Genomic DNA, 17591 nt, shown 5'->3' on the forward strand with positions numbered 1-17591 from the left:
TCTGTCAGGTAGTTGGTTTTGACTTTTGTGAATGAAGCGGTGTATGTGCTTGAAAGCCAGGGCTCTAAAAATCCCTGACATCTGTATTCTAAATTATATTCTGAGTATATGGGAAGGAACTCATCTGAGATTAAATGGAATGTGAAATTATGTTTAGCTGGGAAGAATATGGATTTACTGCTGGTGATCAGAAGGAAAACAGTTTCTGATAATAAAAATAAAGTATTGTGTTGAGGAGACTTAATGGTGCTTCTATAATCAATGTGAAACATGCAAATGAGGTTGCCAGATGGCACAAGAGAAACTCCTGTAGATTCTAGCAAAATAAATAACACTTCTTGTGGTGAAAGTGAACAATGAACAGAAATACTTATAATGCATTCTTTTACAGTAATAGGCTATTCATGAAAAAATAATAGATTCCAGGCTAATCTATCACTACCAGCGGGAGGTGCCAACATCTCAAGTATTGACAAAACTTTTTTTCTTGGGTTATTTAATTTTTCAATTTATCATTAAGCAATAAAATCAATGACTCAAGCCCCTGTTTGAAGGAAGTTGTAATAACCTGAGACCACTCTACTTGAATAGAAGCCCTCAAAACAAACATGAGTAGAAAATTTCAGACGTCTGTAACTAGAAAGAAATATAAGTAATCTTGGAAAGGTGCCAGGGTCTTAAAAAACCAGGCTGAGATACTTTGCACCAAAAGGCAGATCATACTGATGACTTTGAGAAAGCATTTGCTCTTAATGATTAAATGAAATTTTTTCTTATCCAGAACTTATATACTTCAAGGAGCAGCATGCATTATTGCTTGTATTATTACTTGATTGCACTTGCCTGGAAATTACCGAGATGAAACCATTTAAATTCATTCACACTAAGCAGTATATTTGCTCAGCTCAGTTTTTAATCTGTTAAGAAACACAGTATTTAAAATTAAAACCAATCCTATATATAGTTATTTTCCCCCCACACAGTCTGTAATAGGCTGATGTAGCTTTTTCTAAAAGAAATATGTCTGAGTAATTGCAGAGGTATTTGATAGTTTTCTCACACAAATTTAAAAGTCTTCATTTACCTTCCTGTGCCATCCCTGTGTGTGGATGCGTTGTGCCACTGGAGGCTGCAGGCTGGCCCTGGGGGAAGGCACTGCTAAATACTGATATCTGTGTGTCCCAGCTAATGCTGCTGGAGAAACAAAAGAATGAAACTGTTCTCCAAAACGCTGGAGTGGCCTTCATGCAGGAAAGAAAAGGTTTCTGGGGAAAAGTGAAAGAACGAGATAGTCTGACTGGCACCCCAGGCTGCAGAGGCAGGAGAAGGAACTCTGTGCCAAACTGAGAACACAGGACAGCACTTGCTGCAGGCTCAGATGGATTCTTGTGCAGTCCAACTCTAGTTGATTGTGTGCTGCTGTGTACTCTGGGCATTTGTTAGCAACTTTGAGAGAGGCAATCTCTTTTGATTCATGGAGCATCATCACATTGGGGATCTAACTCTCATAATTCTTGAAAATAATCACAGTGCCTTAAGATTGAAGAGTTTCAATCAAAGGATCTCTGAACTGGGAATAGGTTTTGTGGTAGGGTACTGCTGTGTTGAAGACCTTATCAGGCAATTTTTCTGATCTGGAATCTGGTGTCTTAACCCAATTCAGTGTGTGGTTCTTCCTGAGAGTTGGAGCAAGATGATCTTTAAGTTTTCTACAACCCAAACCATTCTATGATAAAGAATTCAGGTGAGATATGCCTCAGCAACATGTAATTAAACAGAAGTGTAGGCAATCTCTGGGGACTGCAGGGGCCTTCGTGAGAGTACAAGCTACTGCTTGTGGCATGTCCATGTGGGAGCTGCAGTGCCAGAGGGTGGCTTTTTGGGAAGAATGATACTGGCAGGTACAGCCAAGGACCCTGCTGCAGTGGGCAGATGGTCATGATTCACTTTTGCACTTGAAGTAACTGTTCAGGATGCAGGCATTATCTGGGATTTATGTGCCAGCAAATGACCAAGCATCTGATCTTTAAATCTGTTTAAACACCTAAAGTTCAGAGAAAATGCACTTAAGAACAGTATGAATTTCTTAGTCACTGAAACCAATGAGATCAGTACATTTTGGTATCTTAGTCTGATCACTGGGCTCTGCTTGTCACACAGTACTGTGTTCCTTCCCCATGATCACTCTTTTATCATTACTCTTCTTGATACAGTTCTCCTTTTCAAGTGCTGTCATTCTTTTTTCTTCTCACAGCACTGATGTGAGCATGAAAATCCAGATGAGCCAGAAACAGGTGTCAGCTGAATGTTGCAGAGTGCCAGTGTAGCTCAGCACTGCAGCACTCTGCAAGTACTGTGCACTTAGCAGTGTGCAGCCTTCTCTTCTGCACCTGCTGTGACAGGCACCTGTGCTGCTGGCCAGGTGACTGGGCACTCAGGCACAGCAGGAGCTGATGGTTCAGCAGGAGAACCCCAGATTACACAAAAACTGTGAGAGTATAAAAGGGATTCCTTTGTTCAGGCTTCCTCCCTGGAGGCACCAGCTCCAGCTGGATTTGTGTTACTGTGCCATGAGCCAGTGAGGAATCCTGTGTGAGTGTGGGGTGTGCAGGGAGCCAGGTGGGGACCCACTGGGTCACTGGAACTGCCACTGCAAAGGGGCTTCAGTCTGAGCAGTGACAGTCTGGGGTGGTGCCACTGTCACCCCAGGAGTGGCACCTGAAAGGTCAGACAGGAAAGTTTCCTTAACATCGGGAAATGTCAGGACACAGGGCCAGAAATAGAAGCTGACAGGTATGCTGTCTTCAGGGTGGCTGAGTTTTCCTGTTTTTATCCATTTCTCTCCTTAGTTATCTCTTCAGTTTTCTGGTTCCTGTAGGTAGCATGGCCCTAGGAACAGGGCTTTGTACCTGGGCAGTTTGCCTTTGGATGAGCAGAGGTCCTTAAGGTAATTCTGATTGTTCCCTAAAGTGCAGATAGCTGCCAGAACTACTTTCATACTGAAAATACATGTTATGCAACAACTATCATTGTTTTCTGTATAAATATGACAGTATTGAGGATAAGAATACCTCTTGTGTCCTTAAGTTCCCAGTATATTCCTTGAGCCTACATAGTAGATAAACGACCCATGCATAAACTTTCCTGCAAAATGAGCCCCATTCCTGGAGCTTGTGCTCTACCTGCTGCTCACAGAATGATGCATGTGAATTATTAATTATATAAATTACTTTGAAACTAGCTGAGCCATGAATCCAGGGCAACAGTTTCTCTGTTACTCCAGGGTCAGGACACAGAGGTGAATTACACTGCATGTTAATGTGGTGATGGTATAAAGATCAAAAGTACCTGTAATATCCTGGAGTTCACAAAGAGGCAGCAGCAGAAATGTAATAAAAAGTAAAAGGAGCAGGCCCTACTTGTTTCTCTCCTTGGATTTGCTGTCAGGATTGTGATGAAGCACCAGGGTTGGAACTGTTTTGCCAGAGATATCAGTCCTGTCTGAGATCTCCACTATTTTATTTTACTTTTTTTTTCTGGACTTTTACTTGATTAGCCTCTTAACCTTGCACATTACACCTGCCATTATGCACAGTTGCTAAAGTGCTGTTCAATTTACCCCAAGTGCAAGATGTTTTATGTTGAAATTGTTCAGCTAAACTCCTGTGTTTTTTCTTAGCTTTCATCAGGGCATGTTGCTCTCTGGTTTGCAGTGGGGAGCCAGATTCAGAGCAGTATTGATGTGTTTTTCCCTGCTTCCAAGGCAGGGGAGACACAGCCAGGCATTTTAATCTCTCTTCTGTGAAGACATTGTAAAATATAAATAGGCAATCTCCAAACACAACTGGTGAGCATATCTTGGGAATTTCTGAATGTATTATTCTTTCAGGAGTCTCTTGAGTAAATAATTGAATAAATTACATTCTTACACTGAGATATCGGACTGTTGAATAAAACAACATAACTACATGCTGCTTTGATATTTTTGTTAGTACTAGCAGGAGATTTGGGAGCATTTACTTATTTGTACTTTACTGTATGTTTGTGCTGCACTATGCTGTGCTAATTCAAAAATCACAAAGTGAGTAAAACATAATGTACTACTTTTTGCTAGAAGTGTCATTGCATTAGGCACTGGACTAATTCCACCTGAGATGCTCAGTGCCTCTGAGTCATGAAATTAAAATGGGAATTTCATGAAAGGTGCTGAATTTACAGAACTCGTTACAGTGTTTGCAACCTATCATTTATAAGCCAGCCTTTTATTTCTATTGAGCATATGGATGACAAATGGAGAGGTTTTCTTCAGCTCTTCCAACAGCCAGTGATTAAATTTACAGAACTGCTTTTACATTTCTCAGATCTAGCTGATATAATAAAACATTTTATCACTGACTGGGTGGTCCCCATGGTACTGAGCTGTATGACAGCTTTCAGCATCAGGCCATCTGTTGTTTTTATTTCAGACTAAATTTTCCAAAGATGAATAGCATGTAAAAATAACAGTTTCTTGCCAGGGAGGTTGGGAAAGTTGTGTAGGTTTTTGGTTTAGTCCTAGAGCTAGCCTAAGAACATGGTGATGGATTATCTTGTTTGATCATAGCTCTGCATTGAGAAGCCTGACATGATAGGGATTGTGCCTTCCCTGAAAGAGATGCTGCATTGGAGGAGGAGGGATTTCAATTGTGCACTTTATTCGTATTTGAAATGTTGCTCTTCAGAGTTTGTTGTTACTAGGAAGCATCTTCTGGCAGTTCAAGATACATCTCAGTATAAAGAAATTTTGTCCTATTAATATTTTCCTTTGTTTTTTCCCCCTCTAAATATTTTTTTGCTAATGAAAACCTCCCTTACCTCATTGTCACATGCAAAGATGGAGCTTCTGAAGTGAGTGTCTAGAGGCTGAGGTCATCTGGCATAGCACAGCATTCAGTATGATGTGTTCTCATGCCACAAACACAGAGATTCTTCAGGGAATGGCTGAGTCAGGAGCTGCTCACACGACACAGCAGGGAAATGGCACTTCCTGGACAGTGCAGGGGAGACAGACATTCTTACCCTTGTTTATTCTAGTCTTTCTACTTGTAGAAATTCTAGTTAATGAAAAACTGAAGTGAAGACTGGCTGGATGAGGTCAGAACAGGGGAAGCTGTAGTCTGTGTAGCATCTTCTTTAAGCAGTTAGCCTGTGCTCTGATGCTTCCAAGTGCTTTGCTGTAGTGGGTTGTCCCAGTTTGCAAGGCAAGATGTGTCCATTTGCCATTTGCATGGCAGTTGTCTTCTGTTAAGTGGGCAGTTTTCCTTATCTCTTCCACAACCAATCCTCTCTCATGGGAGACATCTGCTGATAATGGGCCACTGAATGTCACTGCATGACTGATAAGAACTAGAACATCCCACTGTGAGATGCTCCGCCCAGAGGGAGGAGCCAAGCATTCCTACCTGGATATAATCTCAAGTTTCTAAAATACCAGCACAGCTTTTTTTGCACTGGATTTCCCAGAGGAACAGCTGCCTCTTCAGAAGAAGACTACACCTTTCCTACAGGATCACTGCTCCAACAGAACCACACCTGACACTCCAGGAGCACTGCAGCCACAATTCCCAATTGGACTGTGGCCAACAACCTGACTAACAGGGTGTCAGGTTGTATTCTGACTCTGTCAGTGTTGTTTTGGTTCACTGCATTGTTTATTTTATATTTTTATTTTCCTCCCTAATAAAGAACTGTTATTCCTGCTCCCATATATTTACCTGAGAAGCCCCCCGAATTTCAAATTTATAACAATTCAGAAGGAGGGGGGAGGTCTACATTTTTTCCATTTCAGGGGAGGCTGCTGCCTTCCTTAGCAGACACCTGTCTTTCCAAACCAAGACATGGGTGAGTAGTCAGGTTCCTGGGCTGCAGCAGGACACCTGAGATCCATCCTGGATAGTCACACTGGGAGGGCAGTCATGCTGAGTGCTAGAGCTGCTCCTTCTTAAAGCCTTGCAGGCACAACTGAACAAGCTCTGCTTCTTACAAGGTTTAATACCAACAATTGACTATTAAGCAATTCTCTGCCTTGGGCTTAGAGATTCATCTGGATGTGAACTCGACAGAAACTTTCTTGGAGGATCTGGTCTCGTGAGAAGTGTCAGCTCCTTGCTGCATCTGCTTCTTTCCCTGCCTAGGGAAGCTGAGAAGGATAAGACTCTTGATTCTTTATTCAAGGACAGAGTTGGTGTCAATTTTAATTTTTTAATTGCTCAGTTCTTAAGTTAATAGTAGCAACCATGTGACCTCACAATGAGACATCTTTTTCTTATTGAAACCTATTGTAAAATTTGAGACATCGGTTATTCCTCAAACCAAGGAATTCCTCAAATTGAGCCCATGCTTTGGGCTGGCCATGTGCATAACTCCATTTCTGTTTAGCATGATATGTGCCTGAGGGAGACATTTCAAAAATTGAGAGCACAGGATGCTTAACAGCTCCTTACACCTATGGAAATTCCCCGAGTGATGTCCTGAACATCACTCGAGTGAGGTCTGGGTGCATTTATCCATAACAAAGTTTATTTAATGTGAAGTGGCTGCAGCTGCAGTTCTTCAAGTGAAGTAGTTTCTCTACACTGTATACAAGGGTAAGTGATGTTCCCCCCCCTCGCACAGCCCCCTAAATATTAGGCTAGCCCAGAGGTCTGAGGCTGTGAGGGGAGGAATATCAGGAGATGGCAAAGATTTCCAAAAGAGGCTCTTACCCCAGATATGTTGGTTCAGCTCTCTTTATTCTGTGGTGTCCAAGGGGAGAGAAGGGCAAAAGAGAACGAACAGGAAATGTCAGGGGTCTGTACAGACTTTGGGCAGGGTGGGCTTCCCTGGCTCTCCGCCAACCCCTTGGGACAGAAAGGAGGGTCCAGGGTTATCTGATCAGAGTCACCGGGTCCCGGGGAAGGGGGCACAGAGTGCCCATGAGCTCACTGTAACAGGTAAGGAAATTAAACTTGAACAGGTACAGAGAAAGATGACCCAGGGAATGAATTGCCTGTTTCATCAGCAACTGGAAAAGCACGGCCTGTAAAACTTACCAAAAAAGGTGAGGAGTATAGTTGCTTTCTTTGGTACAGCAAGGAGATAAGTACCAGAGAGAAAGTAAAAAGTCACTTTGGAAGACAGCATTTCCACAAGTACAGGTGGGTACAAATAAAGCAGGCATAATTAAATCAGTTAATAATCAGCCTAAAAGTAGATTGCCCCAAGAAGGCCTGTAAAAGTCTTCTACTAAAGGCAAAGGAGGCACAAGTGTTAACTGCCTTTGAGATGGTGTTTGGACAGTTCATGAACAAGAGGATATGATAATGGTGCCTGCAGTGGTCGGGGCTCATTCTCAAGGGCTGGGAAATTCTGCAGCTCTTTGTGACAGCCAGTATCTGGTGGAGATATTTAAGCTGAAATGTTCTCTCTTGGTCTTTGAGTCGGAACTGAATTAAACTCTGCAGTGGAGGCCGGGAGAAAAATATGAAAATGTAAGTGCCTTGCAAATGCTTCCATTACTATTAAAACAGGCAGCAAAAGATTGTCAGCCACATCTGGCAACAGCAACTGTGGGGGCTGCTAATATCTGTCCCATTCCTAGTAATTTTTTTTAAATACTAACACAGAATAACACTACTTAATAAAACTGCATAATTCCTCTCCCTTTAAGCACAGCTGAAACCAACTGAAGAATTGCTTTGGGAACAGTAAGTCTTGTTGTGTGGTGTCCCTTTCCAAAGTCTTGGCATGAGACACGCAGATCCTGGGATGCTCCCCAGGCTCACAGCAGCACAACAGGGGCTGTGAATGAAGGGGATTGCAGTGACCTGGCCAGGTGTGTTTATTGCAGCCTGGGCACCACCATTGATTGCTTGTGGGCAATCTGGTATTGGAGTTGGCCTCTGAGTGAGATGTTGTCCCTCAGATTTAATGGTGGGTGTTGAGATGATCCCATAAAAGCTTTGGCTCTAGTGCTTGCAGGAAAGGAAGGCCTGGAGTCATCATGGATACTGAGTAGAAATCATCTCAATGTGCACAGAGACAAAGGGAAATGGCTCAGCTATCAACAACTCTGGATTAAGTGGCTGATTCTGGACTGGCTGTGGCTGATGATATTTTTTCGGCGCAGTGTGTTGATGGTGAAAGCTCCAGTGGCTTCTGACCAGTGTGGCTGTGCTCTCCAAGAACACGTCTTTCTTCAGGGAGGGATGAAATGTGGGAAATTTTAGCATGCATCAGCCAGGATGAGGAAACTGTGCTTCCTTAAGAGAGGTTTTTGGGTGCTCCCTACCCACTCATCTGTGTATGAATTAGACAATTAAGCACTTGTAGGGAATATACTTCACTGGGAATTTCCAGGTTGTTTCTACAGGAGTCACCTTTTAGCCATGTTTGCTGCTGTCTAACTTATTCTTAGGAAGACAAAGATTCCCAGTCCTAGTCCAGATCTCTGAATTTCCTTATACAACAAAAATCAAGCAGAAACAGAGATGCTTGAAGATATCAAGTGGGAAGTAATTTAAAAATTAAAGGGAAGCACTACTCTACAAGCTAGCAAACCTTATAAAGGATTCTACTTACTGATGACAAAAATAATTTGGCCTGATCCCATGGTCTCAAGTGGAGAAGCAGCTTCATCCTGAAGTGACTGTGCTTAAGTTCAGTTTAGTCTGTAGGTGTGCTGGCAGGAGTGCAGGAGCATTGGAAGATTGCTGTGGGATGCAGCACAGGACCTCCTGGATTACCCAGCAGAAGCTGGTGAGGACATGGTGCTTAAGATGTCTCCTAGTTACTCTGTGATAAAAAGACAGCTACAAAGACCTTGACTGGTGGATGTTCCTAATTAAAAAGTGGGAGTTTTGCAGTGGGAAGAGATATAATTGATGTAAAAAATTAAAAAGCATTCCTATAGTTCAAGCAGTGACTTCTGCAGAGTGTAGACACCAGGAATGTGCCTACACAGAGTATACTGCATGGTCTCAGAGGAGAACATCTTTCATCTTTGGTCTTGCTGATTTTGGGACATGAGTTATTTTATTTTTTAATGAAAGACTTACTCATGTTTTAAATCTACTTATGGATGTATTTTTGATTCGATGGCTTAATTCTATAAAACTAGCAATCAAGAGCATGTATGTAAGGACATTTCTGGGTTTTACAGCTCAAGTGCATCTCTGCCATAAGTTGCTTTTAACTACTTTATTAATGAACTATTTTTAACTACTTTATTAATGAACTGGTTGCAGGTCCTACTTTATTAATGAATTGGTTTTGATCTGCAAATGTGCAGGTTCTCTGATTACAGTCTTATGTTCAAGAGTGCTATTTAAAAAAATTAAAATACATACGTATATTCATACTTATGCATTTTACAACCTAAGCACCATCATGAAACCTGTTCAAACAAACACAGAGTGAATAGAGAGAATGTCTTGATAAATAAAATTTTGCTACCAGAGAACAGTGGGAAGACCCCAGTCTAAATATCACCCTGGAACAGGCACACAGACTGAAGGAGTCTAGTGTTGTAACTCTTCAGATGTTGTGCAAAACAACTTTACATATCTGTTAGAAAAAACATAGTGAAATAACAAGAATAAAAAAATTATGCACCACAATTTCAGGATTTGTGAACAGAACTGTAGGTAGAAATGGACGGATTCTTCTGGATTGTTGCCACTGTGTGGATGAAAATCTGAAAAACCTGTTAATGAAAGATGTATGATTTTTGGCCTGAAAGTTGTGACAGACTAAGGTAATAACTTAAATGTGAGTGAAAATAATATTTTCATGGGGTTTCTGTGAGACAGGGTGTTTTAGAAGCCTTGAGCTGCTGAACAAAGGGCTGGATTCATTTGGTTAAATAGATCCTAATGCTTTGAGTTGCCAGGTGAGAGCTGTAGAAGGTCCTGCTGTCACATGGTGCTCTTTCACAGCTCCCAGTAATGATACACTCCATGGGCAGTGGATGGGGTTTTTTTCCAACTGTTACTGGATATCTTCTGATTTAATGAAACAGCTTCAGTAGCAGCATAATGTGGTGGTTTTGTACTGGAGGGTTTTTATTGCTTAAACAGATTAAGATACTGTGCTAAAGGGCTACTAAAAACACCAGTTCTGCCTTAATTCTAAGCTTGCATAAATTGCAGATCTCTGGTCTCTGTCTTCATGGGAGTACTATTTCAACATAATTGTTAGTGGTTAATAGCATTGCATGTGTCAAAGGAAATAGGATCAACAAATGAAGTGAAAAACATATCTTTCCTTCTAGCTCATTTGGATTGTGCCATGTGGGACCATATGTCACTTGACCTTTATTTCCTTTGGCTAAATAGGATCAGTACTAATGAAAACAAGTTAAGAAAATAGATCAGATTGCAACACAGCTTTGGTTAAAATGAAAAAAGCAACAAGCTTCTTGTTTCATCTTTGAAACATTTCTGTAATTGTGCATTCTGGAAAACTTTATATGGCTATGTTTTTCTGCTTCATATACATGAAAATTTGAGGTTATAGGTGCATAAATAAATGCTCTGTTAAGTAACTTGAATTTTATGTGGGCAAAGTGGTTGAGCAACATCCCATGGTTAGAATGTATTTAGATTATGAAAGATATTTCTATTATGGGATTCTGTAGTTCAAACATAAGCATCTAGAGCTCCCAAAAGTTCTGTAACTGAGTATACAAGTTGATGACTGCCCAAAGCTATAAGTGTGAAATGTGATGGAGCTGAGGCTTATCTCCTGAACTGCAAGAGTAGTAGAAAAATAGTCAGACTTTCCTGGGTTTAGAAGTTGCATGGTTTTTTGAAATGAAAATGCTTATTTTCTGTCTGTTTTTTGCCCACTTCATTCCACTTTTCTATCAAAGTGATCCTTGTCATAAAAGAAAACTCCAAACCCTGATGATGTATTAATGATTTAAGACTCCCAAAGGGTCTGCATATCTCTGAACTCTTTAATAGTTGGATAAGTTCTGCCAATCAGTTTCGCCTAATAGGAAAAAGTCTTTTCCTGAAGAGAAATCTTATGGTTTTCAGTCAGGGGAAGTATTGTATAAGACAAAATGGTGTAATCCCATAGACATACCTGCAGAGGCTGCATTGCCTCTGGATGTGTTCTTTCCTGTCCATAAAAAGCTTCTGTTGAATTTTTCACCTGTTCTTTGGAGTGCTGTTGAGTCCAGAACAATCATATTGTTTCTGGGGGGCAGAGTCCATCTTTAAATGCTCTGTATGAGTGTCATTATCTGTCTTTAATATCCCACTGAACTGCTGTGTTGTAGATAATTATGTTCATGGTATGGAAGCTGCCACCAGTCATAAATACCTGCTGTTTTGGTGAAATGGATAATGCAAGTTTTTATGCAAAACAAAGATCTCAAGAATGTGTGTGATGCTTATGGATCGCTCCTAATCTGGTGGGAAGCAATTGAAATGTCAACAGAACTGTAATTAGTGGCATTGCCTTGACTCACCACTTGCCAGATTAGAGTACAAAATGGTGAAACTCACTTGTCATCTGCCTTGCTGAAAATGTATTGCCTTTCAAAAAGCAAAATGATTCACATGTCTGATCTGGTCTGGGAGAGTCATGGTCTACAGCAGGAAGTCCAGCTGGAGGCCAGTTACTCGTGCTGCACCCAGGGGTCAGTGATGGGGCCAGTAGCACTCTCCATTCCTCACCAGGATAACATGACAGAGTGACCTCTGGGCAGTTTTGCAAAGGATATGAAGTTGAGAAGAGTGATTGGTGCACCAGGTGGTTTCACTGTCATTCAGAAGGACTAGGACACGCTGAGAAATAGGCTGACAGGAATCTCATTAAATTCAACAAGGGAAAATGCAAAGTCCTGTACCTGGGCAGGAGTATCCCCACATACCAGCACCAGGTGGAAAGCAGCTTTGCAGGTAAAAGACACGTTCTAGTGGATACCAAGCTGACTGTGAGTAAGCAATTGTGGGAAAGAAGGCCAGCAGCCTCCTCGGCTGCTTTGGGAAGGGCATTGAGAGCACACCAAGGGAGGTGACCCTTCCTGCTTGCTCAGCCCTGGTGAGTTTGCATCTGGAGCACTGTGTCCAGGACTGGGCTCCCCAGTATGAGAGACACACACTGGTGTGAGTCCAGTGCAGAGACAGGGAGGTGAAGGGGCTGAAGAATCTTACACACAAGGAGAAGCTGGGAGAGCTGGGACTATTCAGCCTGCTAAAGAGGGGGCTTGAAAGGCTCTTATCCATGTGCATAATGAATGCCTGATGGTGGAAGAAGTAAAAATGTTGGAGGCAGACTCTTCCCATTGGTGTTCGGTGTGGCAATAAACACAAGGCAATAAGCAATCAAACAAGAAGCAGAAAACAGAAATTGAAATACAGGATATAAAACGTAAGATGTTTCTCTGGGAGTGATTGAACACTTGAGGTGGTGACTCAAAGAGGCTGTTGAATGGCCATTCTTGGACCGATTCAAAATTAATCTGAACAAAGTGATCCGTCTACTCTGTCTGACACTGCTCTGTGCAAAGGATCCAGAGGTACCTCGGCCATTCTGTGATTCTGTTCTGTCTGGATACAGCCATGTGCCTAAACCCTCCTGTGAAAGGTAGCAATTGAGTAGGTGCACTAACAGCCTGAATAATCCTCTGTTACTGTGAGTAATCATCTGTACTTAATTTATAAACAGCCCTTTATGTTCCTGAGTGACATTAGTCTATTATCCTATTGCTAATCACTCCATTTGTTAGGAAGAGATAAAAGTTTTATCTAAACTTACTTCATTGGTTACCAGTTAATGAGCATTACAATTAGAATCTTTCCAGCAGAAGGGAACATAGCTTCGTTGTACATAATTGCAATGACCATGTGAAATAAGAATTTCGTGATTTTGGCATGACATCAAGGGAACTGTGGCTGAAACCCGACCCCTCCCACCCCCCCCCCCCCCAACCTTGAATTAATGTGTGATTGAATTAGACTGCTGGAATTGCATTTATTCTCTGTGATCTGCAGTGTTTTCCCTTGGTGCCTGCAGTCTGTTAAAGAGCCTGAAGAGGAGCAAGCACTTCTGCACTACTAGGTTATTTCTTATTAAATTAAGCTCAAGTGTTGCAGGAGCACTACACTAGACAAGATTTCTTGGATTACTGAGATTTAGACCTTCTGCACTGGTTCACAACTTTTTTGCAAAACTGCTTGGTAGAAGGTGTGTGTTGCTGTGGAGGAACTCTGATCCTTTGGCACTTCCCCCTTACCTGTCTGGGGAACTCTGCAACTTAGGCTAAATCTGGTTAGTTTGTTGTCTTCTATGCTGTACATGATCAGAACACTTAACCACTAAAATTCCTTCCCTTGTGCTTTTTCTCTAATTTATTTAGAGGGGGAAATATATTGGATTTACATGGCAAGATTTGCTAAAATGAACAGTTTAATGTTTGCAGTTCCAGAAAATGTCTTGTGGGAGAGCTGTACAAAGGTCACCTTTAATCTCTGTTTCATGGTCTTAATAGCTTCGGAATTTCAGTATTTTGCTACGCCTGGACTAGTGCCCCTGTCTATTCAGATTAAGGCCAGGTTGAGTGGGGCTTTGGACAGCCTGGTCTAGTAGAAGGTGTCCTGCCCAAGTCAGGCGGGCTGGAAATGGATGATTTTTCAGATCCCTTCCAACCCAGGCCATTCTATGATTCTATGATTTAATCAGCAGTGTGAAGTAAATTAAAATTCAGGTCTCACTATTCATTTGTTGACTTCTGATCTTTATTTTAAATGAGTCAAGAGCACAACCCCCAAAAATCTTCTTGGTCTTAAATGTCAGGTTTGAATACAGTAATTCAGAGTGAGTATTTAAATGTGTTAGAGGCTTAGTTATTTGATCTCTGTATTATATAGGAGAGACATGAAAGTAAAACATCTGACTCTCTATTCACTGCTCAGGCATCCATAGTCATCTGTCAGTTATTAATTTCATCTAGAAACTTCCTTCTCAATAGAACTTTTAAAAATATTGCTAATGAGATTGGTTTTACTGTGTGTTAAATATCATTACATGTTTGAAAATTTGGCTTGAACTTTCTTTTTATTTCCCCCCCCCCTTTAAAAAAGGACCCATCAATTTCTCTCAATGAAGTGTATTGCCACTATCTAAATTACACTGGATTTTAATGATTATTTTTTAATATAATGGATCAATGAAAAGGGCCTTCTAGTGCAAAAAATAATCAGGAAATGCATCAGATGTACATTTTTATGTGCTCAGAAGTTTTTATAGAGTCTGTAAGGTTATTTAATTTGTGTATTGTAAGCAAATACATATACTCACCTTTTTTTGGCAGAATAGATTTTAACTGAACTTAGCAAAGAAAAGTATATAATAACTAAAGTTATTATATATAAAATTATACAAATAACTAAAAAGTCAGTGAATTTTAGTAGCTTTACACTTAGCTGAGTTGTTCTGGGAGCAGAGTGTCTCCCCGTGCTTTTTTTACAGCTGGGTGGCAGCATTTCTGCAGCAATTCATTTGTATCTAAATTAACTGCTCAAAGATTTTTATTTTGATGGATCAGTTACATGATTTTTTCCTCTCAGCTGTGATTATATTTTTTACAACAATATAAAACTCACAAATATTAGTTATTTGTCTGTGATAGTGAGTCCCAATGATGCTGCTCTGGATATGAATAGGTGCAAGATTTTACAAAATGAAAGGAATTGCAGCACAGCAGGATCTCATTTACTGACCATTCTGTCTCCTGTTGCTTGGGGTACTCCCTTACATTCACAGTCTTTGTTCAGGATTCCAGCTCAAACACCAGTTTGCTTCATTTATTCATACCTCTAAAGGTGGATTCAAACACACTGCCTCAATGGTCTGAACTGATATAGTTTCTTCAATGCATTTTCCATTTATGTATACCACTGCTTACCTACATTGGTAAATTAAATCTTAATTGTCATGCTGAATTTTGCAAGTTTAAACTTTAATCCATTGGATTTTAATATTATTTGCATCAGAAGGAAAAATTCCCCACCATCATATGTGCTTCATTGTGAAATTACCATAGGGCAATCACATACCTTTTTTATATGCCTTAAGCTTTTATGCCCCTCACTGCAAAGTTTGCTTTTCCAGGTTATTCTTATATCTTTTCTTTGAATTCATTCCCCTGTTATTCTGCCCTTTGTGCAACTCATTTTCTGAAAGCATGTGGTTTTCCAGCAACAATTTACTAGGGTTATATATATAATTACTGCCATTACCCAGATTTTAAGTTATTCTGCATTTTATGAAGGGTACTCCAGACATGTCCTGAGGTCAGTCTGAGCTAGTTACTGTGTCTGTGTGCTGTAATCCTGCCACCATTACCTGGAGCTTGGCTGTATTAAAACAGGTTTAGATGGATTCTGACTAGACTAGTCTGTTGGCAATTCACATGTCCTGTATCTTTTATTACCTGTCTTCATTTTTACAATACTAAACTTTGTGTTAGCTGCCAACTTTATTAGCAAAGATTTTATATTGCTCATAAAAATATTTGGCAGCACTTGGTCAAACCTGTTCCAGTGCCCTCCCATCCTCTGGGTGAAGAAGAAACTGAAGCCTTGGTTCTGGCACCTGTCCTGTAATCATTTTTTTGACTTGGCAGATTGCACTGCCCTTTCAAACTCTTTCCCTTTGAGTGGGAGGAATGATGAAAAGGTTACCTGCACTCCAGAGTCATTTACTGCTGTTTCCAGAGCTCTGTAATCCTTCTTGATACCTCTCAGACTATATCTGGTGCCAACATTATATGGAATTAAATCTAACAGCTTGAAAAGATTCAAATATATGTCAAGATAGCTTGATCTACCAGATGAGTAATCTTGTCAGCTTTACAGGTTTGTTTGAGAAGACTTAGAAAGCTGTGGAAAGATTATGAAAGCATGTTGACTGTCATTAATTACATTTTAGCTTCTAATTCTTTTTTGTTATGAGAGTCACAGTAACTGTTCTGTAGACTGATATGTTATACAGACTGTAACTCCATGGGTGTCCTTGCCATTTTTACATCTTAAAACTACCCAGGGAGTCCTTCAAGCCTTGTGAAATTCAACTGTTTATTTGATTTATTAAACATTGGAATTTCACAGAGCCACAGAATATGCTGGGTTGGAAGGGACTCACAGAGATCATCGGGGCCAGCTCGGGGCCCTGCCCAGGGCAGCCCGAGCGCCCCACCCTGTGCCCCAGAGCATTGTCCGACACCCCGTGAGCTCCGGCAGGCTGCTGCTGTGACCACTGCCCCGGGGAGCTGTTCAGTGCCCGGCCACCCTCTGGGGGAAGAGCCTGACCCGAATCTGCAACTGAACCTCCCCTGACACAACTGCAGCCTTCCCTCGGGTCCTGTGACGAGGGAGTCACCACAGAGAAGGGATCAGGGTCTGCCCCTTCCCATGAACAAGCTGGAACTGCGATGAGATCTGTGCTCAGTCTCTTCTCCAGGTGACCTCAGCTGGCTTCTCCTCAAGGCCCTTCACTATCCTATTCGCCTCCTTTGGATGCTCTCTGATGGCTTAATGTCTTTTTTGTATTGTGGCACCCCAAACTGCCCCAGCACTCGAGGTGAGGCCACCCTGGTGAGAGCAGAGCAGGACAATTCCCCCCTTGGCTATGCCTGGTGCACCCCAGGACATGGATGTCCCTCCTGGCTGCCAGGGCACTGCTGACTCGTATTCAATTTAGAAGCCTTCTGTGTTTGTCTGAGTGGAGCTTTACAGATTCATAGATGCAAATATTTTGGATGTGCCAGTTGGAAAATGTGGAGTCTAAATGGATTTCTCCTTCTGTCACAGACAGTAATCTTTGTATTGTGTGTGTGATAGGCAGGACACACATGTCTGTTTAAAAAAAGAGTACACAACTATCTACTGTACTTTTCCTTAATCTATATCCTTGTTTAGGATTTTATCAATTGCATTTGACAATAATCTGTCTTACTTTAATTTTGTTCTCACTATATTTTAAAATGTGTGATTTCTTCAAATGCACCAGTTTTATTTTCTCTAACTATATTGGCTATTGATGTCTTACTGGTTTGATTTTATTTCCTTCCTTTTAAATCTTTCTATTGATCACACATGTTTGAACTCTTAATTTTTGTTTGGCTCTATTAGTTTTCCTGTTCCATTATACTTGATTGGTTTTATGTTTGCTTTGCCATTTTAACATCCTCTAGCAGAAAGATTGAGTTGCCAGTTTCTCTCTTTACATTATTGTATTCATGGCTTTCTAACCCATTTGCTATTTTTATTATGTCTTTTTATGGTAAATAAATGACTATTAATGCACTGCAGAAAAATTCTGAATATCCACAACAAAACTACTCAGCTGTCCTCAAAAAAAATTCTCTTACACACAGACCTATGATTTATTTTTTCTTTTACTAATCCAGCAGGCTAGGATTATGCTTTCAATTAAAATGGCTTAGCTGAAGTAATTAGGATTTGTTGCTGTCAGCATGGATAAACTTGATAAAGAAAGAGACTAAATTATCTCATAGGGTTTTGTCTTGACTGTTTTTGTTAGTAAGTCTAGATAAATAG

This window comes from Lonchura striata, chromosome 14 (genome assembly GCF_046129695.1).
Source record: "Lonchura striata isolate bLonStr1 chromosome 14, bLonStr1.mat, whole genome shotgun sequence".
Taxonomy (NCBI): domain Eukaryota; kingdom Metazoa; phylum Chordata; class Aves; order Passeriformes; family Estrildidae; genus Lonchura; species Lonchura striata.